We start from the raw sequence: 20,457 nt of genomic DNA, 5'->3' as shown, positions 1-20,457 counted from the left end.
TATTCAATGTTGTATTAACTCCCCTTACAGATGCATGGAAATACTTTTGGTATTTCAGATGTTCGAAATGGATTTCCTGTCACCTTTTGTGATAAACTGTTGCATTTATATCTTTTATAAATTACTATATGATTTATTTTTACTATCATGCTTACATACATTTAAAAATATTAAATGTTAAAATTAAAATATATATAGGTAAAATATAGTTGGAGAAACTTGTTAAATCTCCTTTATTTCAGTACACAGAAGACTATTTTCAATGCCGTGGCTGAAAGGCTTCTTGCTGCCATGGAGCTGGAGAAAAAAAAAACCAAAACAAAGATTTAGGTAAGTTAAATGATGCAGATTCATGGTTAATAGTGGAGAGAACAGTGGAAAGAACCTGAGTTTAAGTTAGAGCCAAAGAACTCAGAGTTCAAATTGCACATTTGTCCTTTAGTAGCCTTAGGATCTGAAGAGAGTTTTTTAAGGCTTTCCGAGGGGTACTTTCCTACTCTGCAAAAGAACCGTATCTCTACATCTCTCTCAGGTATCCCGTGAGAATTAAATGTAATAAAGAATGTAACCTGCACACAGGGCTCACGTCAGCACTTTCCTTTAGTTTCATCTTCTGGTGGTGAATACAAGCATCATGAGCCAAACAGTGATAAATAGGTCAAAAGGATTTCCACGTCTTTTAAAGATGCAGTTCCTGTGCCAGAGGTGATCTCTATGGATCCTTTGCACTCATGAAGACTAAAAGATGTGTTTATAACATTGCAAGTGCCTCCTGATCTTTTTTTAGAGTGACTTTTGGATAGTATAATAAATACAGTTGTACTTCAAAAAATTCATGGAAAGATTCGTATTATCTTTTAATTCTATTTTTCCATGAACTTTTTAAAGTACCCTTGTAAATAACTATTTCTTTTTCATTTTCATTGGTCTAATAATAATCAAAGAGGAAACAATTAAGATTTTTGAGAGTCATAGCTGAACTTGATTCTAGAGCTATCTTTTTGAACATCAGAAACAGCTTAACTATTAAGAACACAAGAAATCCCAGACTATAAGAACCTTTATGAAACAATAACAATCAAGATTTCCTATTTCACAAATTAAAGTTTCTACTTTAATTCATAGGTTTGCCGCATCTGCAATGCTTGGAGTTCATTATTACAGCATCAGTGATAATATGAAATTAATCAGAAAGGAAAAAGCAAGGTCATATATGGGCATTTCAAAAAGTTCATGGAAAAATACAACTAAAAGATAATATGTGTCTTTCCATGAACTTTTTGAAGAGCCCTCATTCTTTCCCCCTCTCTTCTTTCTCCCCTACCTTATGGCTTTTCTCAGATTCTAAGATAAAACATTTCTAGTCCCCTTTAAATTCATTTGGTGGGGTAGGGAGGGAAGGGAAAGATACACAGATTATTACAATACCTAACCTAATACTCGCATGCCTTATCAAGTGAGAAAAGCGTGCAAAAAGTACTAGACAAGTACCAGAGGGATTGTCATATGACAGAATATGTAGGTGAAAGTGGTGGGAGATGAGGCTGGATGTACAGCATGGTGAGGGGCTCCACATTCCAAGGTAAAATATTTGAATTTTATTCAATAGGTTATAGTGAATCAGTGGGAACTCCAATGTAGAGGTGCTGACATGTTCAGATGTCTTAGAAACTGAACGATGGGGAGTTCCGGTCAAGATGGAGGAATAGACAGTCCCCAGCGTCTCTCTCTCCCATAAGTCAACCAATTTACAACTATCAAAATGTAACATCAACCAAGCTGGGGCCGCTGGAGCTCAGGGGATGATGAGGAAAGACCCACGGAGTTCATGAAGGTGGGAGGAACCATGATGAGAGAAAAAAAGAACTGCTCTGAGTGTTTCAGGCCACGACTGCTTTAATGCTGGAACTGCTGAGTGCATGGAGCAGGTGCCAGCAGAAGGATCAGCCGTGCCCTTCAGATGGAGTTACCTGGAGGCAGCAGGCAAAAGAGGGCCTTGGTGGCTCCCAGGACAGCGAGACCACTAATAGGGCTCCTGTGGACCCGCGCAGGTGTGAGGAGACAGAACAACTGAATAAAGGTAGCCATTCAGAGGCCAGTGAGTCATTGCAAGGACCAGCACAGAGCCTGTCCTATGGGAAGTGTTTGGAGCATAGGCAGTGGGGGAGAAGGGCCGAACTGAAGAACCCTGGGACACAGCAAGCACAGACGATCTGCCCCCCAGTCAGTGCAAGACCACTCAGAGAGGACTGGTTAGGAATGCAGAATTGCAAGGGGTGCAGTTTAATGAAAAAACTCAGGCCCAGATCAGAGTTTCCACACAACCCAGATCCACCGGGTCTCTGGAGAGTCAGAAGTACCTATAAGGTCAACCATTAAACCCTGAGCTACACAAAAAACCTTCCCTAGGGAAACAGCAGCAAAGCAGCAATTTAGCTCAACCACACAGCTCAAGTACCAGTTCCCACAGGAAGTTCACCCGTTTTAGAAGTAAGCAAAGGACAAAAAATTAGTTCTAGCCCAGGCATACCACCAGCACCTTGGGGCCTGCCTGGGAACTGGAGACTTGGAGCCAGGGACCAGACCCCACTCCCACATCCAGGCACACCGCGCCAGTGCCTCGGGGCCTGCCCAGGGACCTGGGGCATGGAGAAGGGGACCTGACCCCCTCCCACAACCAGGCACACTGAGCCAGTGCCTTGGGGCCTGCCCAGGGACCTGGTACATGAAGAAGGGGACCAGAAACACCCCACAACCTGGCACTCCACCAGCACCAAGGAACATGCCCAAACCATCACCTCCATATGGGTGGCCCACCACAGCCATCGCAATAACCATGGCTGCCACAAAAGCAGCTAGATGCCACAACCACCATGCAGATGGTCCACCAACCACTAGAGTGCTTTGACACAAGGAGAGTCACCAGCAGAGATAAAGAGAAGAGGGTGTCTCTCTCCACATAGCCCATTTCAGAGAGACAGAAGAAGCATCTGCTCTATGATAATGTTGAGGGATCTGATCACACCTCTCAGCATTGGACAGATCATCTAGGCAACAAATTAAGAGAGTAAACATTATTCTTTCAGAAGGAGAGAAAAAATCTAGGGTAATTAGAGGGGGGAGGGGGTGGGAGTGGGGGACAGGGAGAGATTGGACAAGGCGCATAAAGAATAATTATGATTTGTAACAATATATATGCTAGGAATATTGATTTGATCAACATATCTCAATGTTGAACCCCCCGAATATGTATAATCTATTTTGATTCAATAAATAAAATGAATTAAAAACAACAACAAAAAAAGAAACTGAACTATGTCAGTAGGCTGCTGCCTGTCCAACTCAAACAAATGGCCTCTTAATTTTTTTTAAGTATTAATTTCTAAGAGTGCCCAGGTTTGGAACAATATTTTAAACAAAATTCTCTTGCATTTCTGTTTAAGATATTAAGAGATGACTAACTTTATTTAATGTACATTTTCTCTCCAATGGTGGAACATTTGGGTGTTAATGTATAACTATTGTTTCAATTAAGTGCAGAATTAATATTTGTTTTTAAATTTTGCTTTAACTCTAGAAAATGTACATTTCAATTTAATGAAAAATCTACATTCTAATCATGATATTTTACAAATAGAATTGTGTTTAAAAGAGAAAAATTGTCAAGTTCTGAGGTAAACTACCAAGTTCTTCTGCCACTACATTTCAATTGACTCCATTCACTTACACCAAGTTATCGTATTAGAACACTGAATAAGAAAGGTTGCTTTATATGATTCAAGTTTCATTTTCCACCTTGGTTTTTTACTCTTCCTCCAATTATCGAAATAATGTATGTTTCACAGTAGGAAATCTAGAAAAACACTCTACATACCCCAAATTTTATGATCTGGAGGTAGACAAGTTAAAATGTTCGTGTATTTTATTTCAGTATTTCTATGCATGTCTTTATCTATGTAGGTAAATTTATAGTTTTGAAAACAGTCATGCCATTAAAAACTTTTATAAACCCTTTAATAGTTGCATCACTTTTCACTGGATTGCTATAATTTACTTCACTATTCATTAAAGTTGGATTTTACTGAAGGACATATTAGTGATGTCAGATTTCTTTTAATTTAATTTCTGACTAGATTTCCAACTGACAAAACAATTCAACTCTACTTGATATATGAACAATTCTACAAATCTGCACAGAAAAATGACTGCCATATATCACTTATATTACAAGTAATTCACTTATTGTGATTTCCATTTATATAAATGTACAAATTTAAAAGTAAAAACTCAGTGAAGCAAGCATTAAAACTTGTGAAACTCACCATATATCTGAGGAACTTCTGGCAACACACCTGGATTAAGAGGGTAAGAGTATGCAGCTTGTGGTAATGATTGAGGAGATGCATAATGTGAAAAAATTGGCAGCTGAAAATTTTAAGAAATAGGGATGTGAGATTGAAAATACCCATTCACTGGCACAAAGTCATTTGCTTGTGGCTCCCCAGAAGTGTAACCAAAACACTGAGTGTGTGGAAGATTGGAAGGTGTGTTCTGGACAGTACTTGCAACTGTAGTCAGCATCCCAGAAGGTGGCTGCATTTCATGCAATGTCATCCCTTGGCATGTCTGGGTTATGGCATTGCTGCTGCTGTTGCTGTAATGATAAACACACCAAGCATAGTATGGATATGAAGTTCCAAATGAATGCTCAAAAGAATTATATATTGGGGTGCATGCAGACTGTGCCTGGTCATTCCAATATGTGGCAGCATTCTGAGTTAGAAATTTGGAAGTTTCATGATCCTGCTGTTCAGAAAAAGAGTACTGTGCTGTTTGATTCACATTAAGTGTTGTGCTTCCAGATGCTCCAAAAGATATAGTACTGGAATCCAATGCATCCTTCTTATGTTTTTCCTCAGACTCAGTTTTTGCAAGCTGTGCTTTATTTATTTGCAACACAGGAATTTTATTTTGGATAACTATGGGTTCTGGAGAATTGATGAATGTGGAATTTTTAATAGATGAATTTACTGTTTCGTTATCTTGAAGTTCAAGGACTGTGCCATTCATTTCTACATTGGTATGGACATCCCTCACAGAACAGAAAATAGGCTTTGAACACACTGATGCACTAAGCTCAAGAGAAATATCGGTTCCTGGTTTTATGTTTGAAAGACAAGATTTCTGTCCAGGATCTGGGGAATTTTTAGGAAATTTATGTAAAGTGCTTCATGGTCTTTGGAAAAGGTGTCATCTACACCTTTCTGGTCACAAATCGCAAAGGAACTACAGTCTTTATCACATTCTGTTTCAGCAGCACTAGAATTCACATTTCTTTTCTTCATGCTATTTAACTTTCCTTGTTGTCCGGTGAAGTGTTCTGACGTATCAGACAAAATTTCAGTTGTATCTATTTTGTTTTCTGACTTTGATGTGCAAGTGTCTTTCAGGTTCTTTAAAGGTAAAAGTGAGCCAGGTAGTGATCTTTGCATTTCAGTGTTTTTTGGAGATGCATGGTTTCTTTTCAGCTTGTCAGATGAACCTGATCCTATTTCATCTCCACTTTGGGGACGAGATCCTGTATTCCTATGAAGTGTAACACATACATACAACAACTTTAAATATAAAGAGTCACAAAATTTTAAAAGAAACACATTTGAAATTATTATTCAGGAGAACAGTTCTCACAATTTATATTTTCTCATTCTATTGGCAGTATACGAGTAACATATTTTACCAGTTTCACTCCCTTGGTTTGAATTTAGATACTTTTTCCTGCTGAAGATGACATACTCCACATTTCAAATATATTTCCAATATTGTAATAAACTATTTTGTGCTTTGGATATTTCCTGATAGAGGCTTTTAAAAGTAGGAAACTATCATTATTCAGTTGTTCAGTGTAGTTGCTAAGTCATATGTCTCCAACCCGTTCACAATGTTCATTACTTTCAACTAGCTATATAGAACTTGTGAAACCACCAGCTGTGCACACCTCCTCCACACCCATCCAAATGATCTTTTCCCCGTTACAACAAACTAATTTTTTTTTTTTTTTGCTGGTCCATCTTTGAGAACGGGCAAAGCAGACCTCCAAAATTTCTTGCCAATTTAATATCCTTGACATTCTTAACTAAATTTAGACAGTCTCAAGCAGGCTGAGAGAAGCATCCATTATGGCAATGTCTAGAGCCAGAGAGTTAATACAGGACCCCAAAATAATTATATTTTTTGGTGCTCTATAAAAGTCTTTGAATTATATGTGGGAAAGAGTATGTTGAAAAAGGGAATAAAGTACTACTTCTTTATAGTTGAGAGAAATTCATCTTTGGCCTGGAATTTGTATATCCACCTCAGGAATCTAGAAGTCTCATATTTTACTGAATCCAGCGTCCTCCAAAGGTATTTCAATAATCATCTAAATCATCCTCAAACTCCATATAATACTTTGAGTTCCCCGAACGTATAATTTGACTTTATCACATTTCCAGGGATTCTTCGGCGATGTCTTGACTTTATATCTTGGTAGTTGCCTGGACTATCTGTCCCTTTGTGTAGTTCCTTAGAAGATAGTCATTTCCATGAAACTAGCACCCTATATTAATCTTTTATTAGAATTCATTTTTTCTGCTATGTGAGTCTTCAGCTTGATTCTTTGAGAAGCGAATACCACTTATACTTAGTTAACAAAGCTAAGATGATTACAAAACTAGTTTATGCCTATTTGTTTTTATGTCACTATACAACTATTTAGAGAGTCATACATGCTAGGAAAAAAATTCTTGAAATGCAGTAAATAAAATGTATTTAAAGAAGCAAAACCAAGTAAGACAGAAATGAGGTTGCTTATTTCTCCTTTTTATATTACTCATTATCCTTCACAAAATGGAAAAAAATGAAGCCAGTCACAAATTGAAAATCTCAGAGTTGAATAAAACAAGAGATGTTCATCAAGTCCAGTGGTGTCACTTCATGTCAAAATGAGAAGCACATAACTAAATGCAGTGAGTTTTTCATTAAAATAATTTATTCACTTAGAAGAACTAGCCTTTAAAATTTTATGGTTTTAAAACATCATTTTATAAAATAGTACTATATTTATAATATGTGTATATGTGTCTGTGACACACACACACTATTCATTTTAATGTTCCCAGTTAGTTACGTACGCTGGAAATTCATATCTCTTTATGTAATTTTGAAATTTGGCTGATGTGTCATATACACAAATTTTTAAAAAGGTAATCTGATCATATGTCCTCATATTGCCTTTTAAGATAAACCAGTTCCTAAGCCCCATCAGTTCTTTAAACAATGTCTGTCAAATACAAACTTTCCCTATTCTGTAAAACAATCACCCTTTTCCTAAGCCTTGGCTAACTTACTTCTAAATGTACTCAGAATCTTCTTATCCTTTAAATCACTGACAAAACACATCTTCCATGACGTTACCTTTCATTACTTACGGAATGAAGTTCAAACTCCTTAGGCCTAATAAAGGCACCGTATAACCTGAAACAAATTTCCTCTCCTTCCTTAGCTTCCTCGTATCCACTAAGTTACACATATGATCCAATATAATTATATACATAATTATTTTATTCTTGTTCCTTAATATTTGCCCAATTTTGTTTAGAGTTTCTTCAGATATGGCTGATGCCAACTCCTACCTTAGGTGCTTGAATGTTGCCTTTTCTCTGTTGATTTTTGTGATGTTTTTCATGTTAACCAATGTTTAAAAGATACAAAGAAAATCTACATTGGTGATGACAAACTATAACATAAATATTTATTATTTTAACATCAGATATTTGCAATTGTTTTTTCTGCCATCATCTAAGATTAAACTCATTAATGATCCCTGCGACCCCCCCAAAAAACAGTGACTCGCCTGGACTTCCCATATTTTGCACGTTTGGAACAACTTTCTTTTTTTAAGAAATTTGCAACATTCTTCTTATGCTCAAATCTTAAAACTGGGTCCATTTATGACTGCTCCCTTTTTTGTATACTTTTTAGTAAACCAGTCACTAAGCCCCATCAATTCTTTGAGCAATGTCTGTCAAATACGAATTTTCTTTTTTATTCTGTAATCCATGGCTGACTTACTACTTCTAACTATACTCCGAATCTCCTTACCCTTAAAACCACTGAGAAAACACATTTCACATGGCATTAGACTTAAATATACAGAGTAAAGTTCAAACTCCTTAGGCCTATACTTAAGGCTAATGTGAAACCTCCTCTTTCTCCATCCTTAGTGTACTCTTGCCCACTCTATTAAATTGTTCCAATTCTAAACTCATTTCTCAAATGATGTCAATAAGCATTGTGTCCTGTGTCTTTGCTCACATTATTTCCCATAACTTAAATACCCTCTTCATTTTTACTTTCATTTGGTAACATTTTTTTCCTTAAGGGAAAGCTTTGGTCTGTGTTCTTCCATACAATAAATAAAACTTCTCTATCAATCCAAGCTTTCCTTTTTTGCTTTTCTTCTCAATACCTACACTTTTTTGAGAACCACCCTCCCTTTAGTCTTGATGGGGAGTAAACCCCGTTTTCTTGTGCTTTTGAAGTATGTCTATATGTCAGTTCTTTACTAGGTGTTTTCTTAACGTAGTGTGATCGACGGTGATTAGATTCATAGTCTTTAGAACCAGTTTAACAAATACAATCATAGCAAGCAGAGGAAAAAATCCTACTTTTCATTTTGCATATAGGGCTCTGTTTCTGTACTTCTGAACTAAGAAACTCTTGAAAGGTTGCGAGAGAAGCCTCTGAGTGTAGAGCAAGGGCAACTGTTAGTATGGGCTCTGGGACTTCACTGCCTGGTTTTAGATCTGGGCTCTCCTATTTACTAACTCTGTGATCTTGGGAGAGTTATTTCATCTTTCTATGCCTCAGTTCCTCACTTTTAAATAAGATAATAATAGTGCGTACATCATAAGGTTTTTGTGAAGAATAAATGACTTAATATTTATACAATTCTTAGAACAGTGCCAAGAACATAATAAATTCTAAATAAAGTGTATTAAAATGTGCTTAAACAGGAATTCTTCTAACTCCTTGATAATCATCTATTTAAAAATATCTATCCTACTTCCCATCTGGATGATAATAGTCAAATAGACAGGCTTCTCTAGACAGTTTTTAATTTTAACAACATTGGACATGTTTTACAGATGCTACTCAGTAAGCACTTACTTGATCACTCATTTAACTCACATTCATAATATTCGTAATATTGGAGTTCCCTTAAGAAGCTATTAAAATTCATGTGCTTCCAAGAAATGTTTTCTAAATACAATAATTTTTATATTTAAAAAATATCCAATACTTTAGTTAGTAAATTCATTTTTCAAGACATTATTTAAAGCATTCTCTACTTTTATAATTTTGCGAACTACTTGTTTGCTTAAAGAGTAGATTTCTTCTAAAAAAAATACTTAACACAGGTTTCATTTTAAAACAGTCATACCTTTGGCTTTTTACAAGTGGAAATAGTATTTTTCTCTTGTTCCTGATAGTTTTCACATTTGTCTACAGTGATAGGTCGTTTTTTAGAGGAATTTGTAACGTTTTTAATTATGAACTCTGAAACTGAGGGCACCTTCACAGAAGAAATGAATTTATTGACATTTTCTCCACGTTTTATAACATGAATATTCATCTTTTCTTTACTCTTCAGTTGTAAAGTCTTCCTTCTGTTGCATTGCATTTGACATAAGATAAAGGAAATGGTTAATTTAGAATTTTTAGCACTTATAATCTTCGTATGTTCGATCGTTTTCATGACTTTCACAATATGGGCCATTTTTCCTAAATCTTTGCAAGGGGCAGCCATTACATTTTCGAGCAGTGTAGAAAACTGACAATAGTTGTATTCTAACTCTGTCATGGTGTTTCCATAATTTATGGATGCTATATATGGCACAAAGTCAATATATGTGGAAAAGGAATACTTAGACTTCTTTAGAAGTTTTTTTTTTATTTCTGAAAGTTCTTCAAGTTCCCCTGAGAACAAATGAAGAGCATATAAGCAATTAACAGCTTCACTATATTTGTAGATAATAGCCAGATCTTCCTTAAGTTCAGAAATAGCAGTCTCTATTTCTTTCCAAGAGCAATCTGTTGAGTTATCTTTAAGAAATGAAAAAGCAGCCATTTTTTCTTGGCAATGAATTAGCTCAGGAAGAAGTGACAAATCAAACCAAAGCATACCTCGAAACCTCTGTTTGTCTAGTTTCTTTGCCATTACATTTTTAAGAAAGTGAACTGTTTCTGAAACCATGACAATTTCAATGTATGTTTCAATGGCTGCAGATTTTAACATTATACCCCCTTCCTTTGGATATGGATACTCCATTTCCAAAGCATTTTCTTCTGTTATGAAAACATTATCTATGTTATCTTCTTGCAGCACCTGAAAGTATTTTTTTAAAAGTTCTAAGTGATCTGTACATCTCAAAGTGAGCTCTTGCAGTTTCTTAATGTCTGCAAGTTCAGCTTGATCTAATATTTCGCTAATAAAACAAATATCTGGGTATGAAAGCAAAGTACCGCTAAACCTACAGTTTTCTATGCTAATCGTGGCTTTGTTTATTAGATTATCTGACTTTCTGGAAGCAATCAGAGCATCTTCCTCAAGCCCAATGCTGGAAATTGGTTCATCATTCAGATCTTTAGCCAGAGTATCATATATCTTCTGCAACTGAGAAAAAGCGCATTGATTCATTTTGAGTAGCACTTCATTCTTCTTTTTCCTTGAGTATTCTTTGCTGAAAGATTGTCTTCTCTCTTTCCAAAAAAGATTTTTTGCAGCATCAAAACAGATATGTTCCAGACCATAAAGAGATATTTTAATACTCACTGCCTCGTTGCTCTTGATAAAATTAACTTTTGAGGAGATAATTTCTATGATAACCCACAGATGGTCTTGTTTTCCTGGATAAGAATGAGCTTTAGGAGACTCCCTATATACACTGATAAGCTTTAAAGTACTTTTTCTTAAGGTTTCTAGGTCTCCTAAACTATCTCCAAAGTTAACGCCACAGGTAAATGGAACAGAAAGAGAAAAGTCAAAGCAATCAGAACAATGTTTCATTACGGCTTCACATTCATTAATCTGTCGTTTGTATTTTAAGAATGCATAGTATGAATTATTTTTCCTTTTTGTGTCTTCAAACAATTCAATTAATTGATCACGATAATTCTGCAACTCACAGAATGCATTATATTTTAACCTTCCTTGAAAAGCAGGATAGAAACTGGACTGCTGTTGACATCCTCGTGGTCTGCCAAGCAGCTCACTGTACAATGTCTCATCATACCAAAGCAAGCTTTGGAATGTTGGTTCACCTCCTAAGAGGCTTTTTTTTTGTTTTCAATGAATTGAATAGTCTCCATCATCTTTTGCAGTTCTACTAAAGTGTCTACAGCACACAGTTTTAACTTGTGTTTGCAATTATTCCACAAGTTTTGTTCTACCAACAGTTCTCTTGAAATCAGGATTTGTTCAAATGAACATTCTTGTTTCCTTTCAAAAGCTTCAACAAATAAAGGGAGAATATTTTGACAAACTTTAGTTTCTTCCCATAGAATCTGCAAAGAAGCTTCATCTGCCCTCTGCAAAATTCCAGATAGCTTAGCTATAAGAGTCATACGATTAGCTGAGCAATGTCCTTTTTAAAATTCATTTATATGTGATGTAGGTTTCTTTTGAAGAGGAGTGACTTTAGAAGTTTCGGAGTGAGCATGTTAAATAGGCATACAATTAATTCCTAGAATGACTGGTTTGGAAATACAGGCTATTTCTGAATGTAATGTTGAGTTAGACTGAGAGCCATCACCGACTTTAACTTCCCTCTCCTCTCTTTTGTTAAACTGATTAGAAACTGTGTGATTCAAAGAGACTGCCTCAGGAGTAGTATTCTTAATGCTTAAATGAAAATCAGTAAAGTTACTTTTAATTGTTTTCTCATTTAAGTGGGAGGATTCCTCCTCGAAGATTTTTGATTTTTGTACTCAGTCTCAGTAGTTGATCCTCCAGTCATGCTTTTTTTGTAAACTGAATCTTTTGTTTTTTCTGCCTTTTTAACTTTCCACATTTTTTCTGTCCTGAATGACTTTCTTTGCAATGCACTTTTCTAAAGAATCCTTTATATTATCTCTTAAGAGCAGAGAATTATCATTGGGAGATAGTTTCTTCATTCTACTTTTCCCAAATCTTTAACTCTCTTCAGTTACTGATGTCAGACCCAACTCAGAATTCTCATTAACATTTGTTTCATTCCCATCTACGTGGAAGCAATTACTTGAAGAGCATTCTTCTGTCTTTACTAACTCTTTTCCGCTACATCCCTGCGGATGTGATACAGCAGTAGATGTTGCACAACAATGAAAAAGCAAAATTTCTCTGTTTATCCCAATAAAATTTCGAAGATTCTCTCTCACTATCTGTCATTGGAGGGGCTGATAACAATTGAGGAATACTGTAATTTTTGCTTGCTATCAAAGTTAGGTTTAATAAGCCCATAAGGATGTTTCCTGTAATAATGCTTGGTTTGGAGATCTCAGTAGAAGCTGTCCACTTTTCTATAGGAAATCTTACTTCCAGTTTTCTTTTATAACCAGATGAAATAAGGTTATCTCCTTTATAGACATCAACATTGAAAAAGAGCTTCACATTTGATTCTAAGACTGAAATAGATATGCCCGGTTTCACCTTTGGGTGAGCTGGACAAGTTGCATCACAGTTTCTGTCTGTGCTGTTACTTACATTCTTTTCTTTTACGCAACTTAAAGATACTTTGATTTATTAGTTCATGAGCCTCAGAAATGTTTTCTTTTGTAGCATCCTTACCATTATTATATGCCAAATGGCTCTCAAGCTTTTCATATTTACTAATGTTAGATGAAACCTTCATATCAATTTGGTTTTCTTTTACAGTTAGTTCCTCATCTGGGTGGTCTGAGGAAAACAGACAACCAGTTTTTCTGGAAAAGGGCTGAGGTTCTGATGATCTTGGATTTTCCATACTGTTATTATAAGCTGACTGACTTGTACTTTGGAATGCGAAGGATAAGGGCAACTGTGATTCAGGACACTGTTCTTGATCACAAAATTCTCTCACGTGAATAGTGGTGTAACTTCTGGGCACACTGCTGGCTACACTCTTCTTGGAAAGGCACATTGTGATTCTCTCTCCATTTGATTTATAAGATTTGTGCTTTGCTACAGGGGTTAATGACTTACGAAAATCAAATCTTAAAGCTCTTTTCTCTTCCTGATTGTCATGTTTTCTTTTTGACAAAACATGCCTAGTGGAATATTTTCTTTCAGACACAGGACTATAACCTTGAAGGTCACGAGTTTCCCAGAAATTATTGCATATTTTTGCATGTGATCTTGGTAATGTGCCCTTTCTTTTTTCTCCCACTTTAGCTATAAGCTGCAAAGAGGTGTGAACTAATCTATGAGCCTTTTTTAAGTGAAAGACAGCTCTCTCAAGACTTTTGGAAATACGTTTGCTTTTGCATGAAGATGCTTCATTATTTAGAATATCCAGAACATTCCTAATGTGCTTCTCTGACTGTGAAAATGTTTTATTTCATCCTTGGGACAATGAAGCAAAACACGCAAATGAGTCTTGCCTGGTTAGCCTCCTCTTCTTCTCACAAATTTGATATTGTCTTAAACGTTTATCTGATATGTTTTGATCTTCAAATGTTGTACATAGCTTTCTTTTGCTAATTCTTGATTCCACATCCTTTTTGCTTTTAGTATCATTACAGTCAGTTTTTGGTTTCGTAGAGAAACATCTGCTTTCGTCATTTATTGTTGTGACATTAGAAGGTTTAGTAAACAACAATTCACTGTTTTCTTTTTCATACATATGATTCACACGTGTATTATGACTCAAGTCAAAGGAATGGGAGTATTCAGATTTACTCAGTAGTACTGATTCTTGCCTTTTATTATCAAACTTATCTTCATATGGATAGAATGAATTTTCACCAGAAGGCTGGGAATAAATTTCAAATCCTGGAGCTTTCCCCTCTTTCTTATTTATTTCTGGTTCTAGGGCTTCAGTTACACATTTGCCAGAATTATCTTTCAACACAAGCGAGTCAGCAGTGGGGCAGAATCGTGGCTGGAATATATTAGTCATTATCACTGGTAGATCTGGGAGTAAAATTGGGTTGAGGAGCTCTGTTTTGTTTTCTTGTGTGGATGAATAAAAATTACTTTCCTTACAGGAATGTTGATCACTATTCTTCCTTCTTTTGGGGTTATCCGAAACTTCCTTCTCTCCACAATTGCTTCCTAATAGATCTTCCCAATCTATACGAGACTTTAGAGCCTCATATGAGGCCCCAGATACCTCATAAAGTACATTCGCATGGCCATGTGCATCTTGTTGAAATAGAAAAGCATCATCACATTGTTCTGATCCTACTTCAATCTCATTTTCCAATTCCAAATTCTGAAGAACTGATTTCTCATTTATTGATAGATGAAAAGAGTCTTGTAATTTATTTTTATCCATATTAATTTCACAATCAGAAGCCCTATGTTTTGCTAACAAATCAAAATCTGGACTCTCAGAAGAACAAGTTTCTTTTAAGTGGTATCTTTGGTGATCTTCATGATTCGTGCTTAATGCAGGTATAGTAGTACCAGTTATCTGTACTGCAGCATTTGAAGCTAAACACACCGATGAACCTGCAATTTGGGGAAATGTTGTGGAAGCCACATGCTCTACACCTCCTCCAGTAATTTGAGTATCTTTTTGTTTTACACCACTATCTTCACTCTCTAATAATGAAGTTTCTGTTAATACGTATCTTTCTCCCCACATCGAGTTAAACGTAGTAGAAAATTCTTCAGAACTCAGAATTCCTACATTGCTGTAGTTTTTCCTCTTTCTTTCATCTACACTGGTGAAATTTTTGTTTGTATGAAAATCCTGCTTCTCGTCTCCGTATATAATTTCTATCTTGTTTTCTGAAGACAAAGCACCATTTTCCTCTTTAGCCTCATTGTGGTTTTCTTTATCCTTATCTCCTTGTTCTCTGAAATTAATATTCAGGCATATATCACTGTTCAAGTGTGTATTACAGAACAGACTGTCATCTTGACCTTCATCTTCAGTGTGAGGAATTCCTCGGCAGTCTCGGTGATTGTTCTCCGATGGCACTGGCTCATTTTCATTTTTCCTATGGACACACACATGTTCTCTAGTTATGCTGCAGTTCGAATTGTCATGAGATGAAATAACTGTATCAGTGAGCAGTTCTTTGGCCTGGGGAATGTCTTTTGCTTCGTGGAAAGCATCACTCATGATGCTAACATAATTCTGATTTGTTTTTTCCAATTTCAGTTCCACTAGCTTTTGAGCAATGGCAAAACCGGTATGGAAGTTATCTTCATACTCCAAAGAGTGTTGAGCATGCTTTTGTGAAAGGTTCTCTACACTTGGTGTAAGATTATTTTGTAATTCCAATGCTAGCTGATCTAGTTCATCCTTATCCTTTGTGGCAGATGGGAAAGATTCTGGTATTCCAAACTCTTGAGTAATTAATATTTTATCAGAGTTTTTCCCCAAAGAATTAAGATTCTCACCCTTTTTGTATTCTTGGTGCAATGAAATATAATTATCTAGTGGACTGACTTTTGTTTCATTAGTAAAATAATTTTCAGTTTCTTTCCATAAAGTTTACTTCTTTTTGTATTGGGAATTGTTTTCTGGGTCACTGAAGTTTCTCATCTTTCCAATATTTTGAATGTACTCATCTATGTGTTCTTTCTTTTGGAGTGGAAAAACTATAGACATTTGGTGACCAGTTTGATACACAATTTTTAAATTAGAAGACTGTAATTTCTCAGAGCTGTGACTATTGTACTCTTTTGACAAGTATTCACTGATCCATAAGAGTTACATGTCTCACTGCTTTGTTTAATTACAAGTGGGAAGTTGCTTCTCTGTTGGCCTCTCTGGGCTTTTTCCTCACTGTGTTTTTGGCTCTCAACCTCTGAAACTACATTTGACAAAGGAATTGGCAAGGAAAAATTATCTTGGTCCTTACATTGTCTTGTTAACGTCATTTTATTGGAAGGTGTACAATCGTAGTGCATAGAGTCCATGCTGTGGGCCTGAGATTGTGAATCATCAAAAGACATTTTGAAGCGAGGGGCATCCAAACAATAAGTAAGAATAGCCTGATTATCAGGAACCACTTCAGGTGAAGAGGAAGAAGTAGTTGGCATGGATGACAGGTGTATTTCTGAATTAACATAACCTGAACTTTTCTCAAATGGCAAAATCTCATATAAACATGTGGTATTATTGTGCTTTTCCATGGCTTTTTCTCTCCTAATCAGTCTTGGGTCTTTGATAAGTTTTGAAGTAATAAATGTGCTTGAGACACTATTGTTGTAAAAGGGAATAACCGCAGAAAGCTCACTTAAAACATTTTTAAGATATGTCAAGTTTAACAAATAGTCATCATTAACACTTTCTTTGGTATTACTGGGCATAAATGAAAGACCTGAATCATGTGCTTGAGAAGTGTCTCTAATTTCTGCTAAATTGTGCTCTGTCTGTCCATTGTATGTTTCAAGTATAGGAATGTTTTCATTTTGCACATTTCCATAGGAATTAGAAATATTTGAGTTGGAAGTATTATTCTCTGCACTTAGTGCCTTGCATGAAAAATTTTCCTGAACAAATGGATTTATGGGTTTCCTGAAATGCTCAAAGATGACTGTAGCATCTTCTCCTTTTCCAATTCTTTTGGCTACTGAACAGTTATTCGGTGAACATATTCTTTCTGTGGAAATAATAAGATAGTAAAAAAATAAGTAACAAAAAATTTTTCTATAGAAAACTCTATTAATACAAGCAAACTGTGTTATGATTGATTTTAATTGAAAGTTTAATAACTTAATGTTAAAATGCTTTCTCAACAGAAAAAGCAAAAGGAGAAGAGAATGTGTAACAAACCAAAACTGTACAAATGATGTGGCGTGAAACTCTGTCCTAGTCTAGAAAACTTTCTAAAAAATAGTATTTGCTATGAGAAAACTGAATTCTGACAAGAAATACAAAAATTAAATAGGAATAAGAACGTTTTTCTCACAGACTAAGCCTTTCTTATATTAATTTCCAACATTCAACAACATCTAGGCAAAATTACCTCCATTTACTGTTACCTTGCTTTCCCCCCTTCTATCACAGGAAAACAAAAAAGGAAAGGAAAGGAGAATGAGGTGGAGAAGTAGGGGGGGAAAACCAAAACGATTCCACAAAATCTTTTCCAGGAAGCAAAGCAAATCACTACCCCACCCCCTCAATTGTGAAATACGTATTCCTATTAATGGTTTAAGTACATAAAAACCTGGAAAATGAAAGCATATTTTCCTTCATAACTTATAGAAATGTATTCTTAAATTTCATAAGGAAACTCAGGTAATAACAAAGGAACTTATAAAAATGCATATTTAACAAGTAAATAATTTCTCTTAAAATGTTCACAAAACATTCACAGCTAAGTAACACCATAAAAATTCTTTTATTAAAACAGAAATTAATGATGAAAAATTGTTTATAAGATATATGAAGTCATAATCATATCACCAAGAAGCACCACAATATTATTTTTCAAATGTAAAATCTCTAAATTTTATAATCATTTGTGATTGTATCTTGTTAATTACAGTAAGCTAGAGTGAAAATATGACCACTGGTAACGAAAGGTAGTTCTTAAGAGTGGGAGTATAATGGAAAGGTAAAAGGAAAGATAGATCCCTACACCTCCTCATACCAAAATGCAATTCATTGAAAAAAAGAATCGTCAAAGGACTAGAAGAAAACATGAACGTTTTTATAATCTTGGAGTAGGAAATTACTTTTTAGGCCTGACTGAAGACACAAAAGAAAAAGATGATGTTGATTACATATAAATTAAATATTTTAATAGGCCAAAATGCAAAGAACAAAGTCAACAAAGTGGAGAGGCAACCTAGAGAATGGGAGAAAGTATTTGCAAACTACGTATCTGACAAAGGGATAATATCCACAATATATGAGGAATTCAAACAACTGAACAGCAAAAATGCACAATTTCAAATTGGGCAAAGGACCTGAACAGACATTTCTCAAAAGAGGATAAACAAATGGCCAACAGACATGGAAACATGCTCGACATCAATAATCATCAGGGAAATGCAAATTAAAACCACAGTGAGAGTTCATCTTACTCTAGTTAAAATGGCTATTATCAAAAAGAAAGAAAATAACAAGTACTGGTAAGGATGTGGAGAAAAGAGAGCTCTCCTACATTGGTGGTGGGGATGTGTTTAACTAGTACAGTCACTGTGGCAAATAGTATGGAGGTTCTTCAGAGAATTGAAAGTCGAACTACTCTTATGACCCAGCAATCCTACTATGGGGTATATGCCCAAAGGAAACTAAATCAATATATCAAAGAGACACCTGCATTCCCATGTTCAGTGCAACACTGTACCCAATAGCCAAAAGATGGAATCAACCTAAATGCCCATCAATGGGTGAATAGATTAAAAAACTTCAGTAGATATGCACAATGGAATACTATTTAGCTATATAAAAAAGAAATCCTATCATTTGCAGTAACATGGATGTAACTGGAGACTATAATATTAAGTAAAGATCTCAAATTAAGAACCTAATCCTTCCATCTTAAGACACCAGAAAAAAAAAAAAATGAAAACTAAATCTAAAAGCAAACAGAAAAAAGGAAATAAAAATTTAAAGAGGAAATTAATGAAATATAGAAGAATCAGGAAAAAAATGAAACCAAACGCTAGTTCTTTGAAAAAAAATTAACAAAATCGACAAACCTTTAACCAAGAAAAAAAGAGAAGACTCAAAATAATAGACTAGGAAATGAAAGAGAGCACATTACTAATGACCTTACAGAAATAAAAAAAGACTATAAAGGAAATCTATGAACACTGTATGACAATAAATTAGGAAAGTAAAATGAAATGGAGAAATTCCTACAAAGACAGATACTACCGAAACCAATGCAAGAAGAAACAGAAGATCTGTATAGACCCACAATCAATGGAGAAACTGAATTAGCAGTCAGAAAGCAAGCAGGAAACGGAGCATGCCCGGGGACCTAGGCAGGAGCTGAGGGCAGCCCTCTCCACTTGTAAGCAGGCAAGGAACACACTGAAAACACCATTTTCACATGGGTGGCCTGCCACAGCCAGTGCCTCAGTCACAACTGCTGCAAAAGTGGCTCGACGCCACAGCGGTAGCTATAGTCAACTGTGCAGGTGGCCCGTCAGACTGCAATGACACAAGAAGAATCTGCATTGACACAAGAAGAGTCATCAGTAGAGACTGGAAAAAGAGGTCCTTTCTCTTCTCAAAGTCTGCTCCAAAGTAACAGAAGTAGAAACTGCTCGACCATGTCCCTGCTTTAATTTCTGATTTTAGTAATTTCATTCTTCTCTATTTTTTTCTTAGTCAGTCTAGATAAAAGTTTGCAAACGTTGTTGATCTTTTTAAACAGTCAACTTTTGGTTTTGTTGATTTTCTCTATCGTTTTTTAATTTCCTATTTCGTATATTTCTGATATAATCTTTGTTATTTCCTACTTATATTTGCTTTTGATTTAGTTTGCTCTTCTTTTCCTATTTTCTTAAGGTAGAAGTTTACATTACTGATCTGAGCTTTTTCTTATTTTTAATATAGGTGTTTACAAGTATAAATTTTCCTCTAGCACTGCATGAGCCCTGCATCCTTTAAATTTTGATATGGTACGCTATGATATTCATCTCAAAGTACTCTCTAATTTCTCTGTGATTTTTCTTTTTATCCATTGCTTATTTAGGAAGAGTGTTGTTTAGTTTCCACACAGTCGGGAATTTTCCTAATTTCCTTCTGTTATTTTGGTCAGAAAACGTATTTACTATGATCTTAGTCATTTTAAGTGTATTAAGACTTGTCTTGCGGCCAAAAAAAAATCTGAACAGCATAAGCCTAATATTGGGCATTAATCTAATTGTTTTCTGTTAATCTTTTAAAAATTACATTAAATAGCTCTATTATATTGAAAAAAATTAGTGTAAAATTCTCAATTCTTTTGTTCAGTTTTTTTTTGAATATTTCTTTCTTCTCGATACCAATATAAATAAAACTGTTTTTTTATTTTTTTAAAAAAGGAAATTGAATTATTAATCAAAATGCTACCTGAACAGAAAAACCCAAGCCCAGCTGGCTTCACTAGTGAAGTCTACGAAATGTTTAAAGAAGAATTAATACCAATTTTTCACGAAATCCACAAAAAAATAGTAGAGGACAGAACATTTCCCAACTTGTTCTGAGACCAATATTACCCCGACACTAAAATCCGAAAAAGATATCACAAGAAATGTAGAGATAAGTATCTCTTATGAAT

At 35.3% G+C, this 20,457-nt stretch overlaps 1 pseudogene; it reads right to left on the bottom strand.

Annotated features, from left to right (window-relative positions):
• Positions 1-259: 259 nt before the first annotated feature.
• The window catches only part of LOC134368467 (testis-expressed protein 15-like), a 62,368-nt pseudogene continuing 42,170 nt past the window's right edge, over positions 260-20,457 (bottom strand).

This window comes from Cynocephalus volans, chromosome X (genome assembly GCF_027409185.1).
Source record: "Cynocephalus volans isolate mCynVol1 chromosome X, mCynVol1.pri, whole genome shotgun sequence".
NCBI classification, from domain to species: Eukaryota; Metazoa; Chordata; class Mammalia; order Dermoptera; family Cynocephalidae; genus Cynocephalus; species Cynocephalus volans.
The sequence above is the reverse complement of the archived record's forward strand: the minus strand, read 5'-3'. Positions and strand labels throughout refer to the sequence as shown.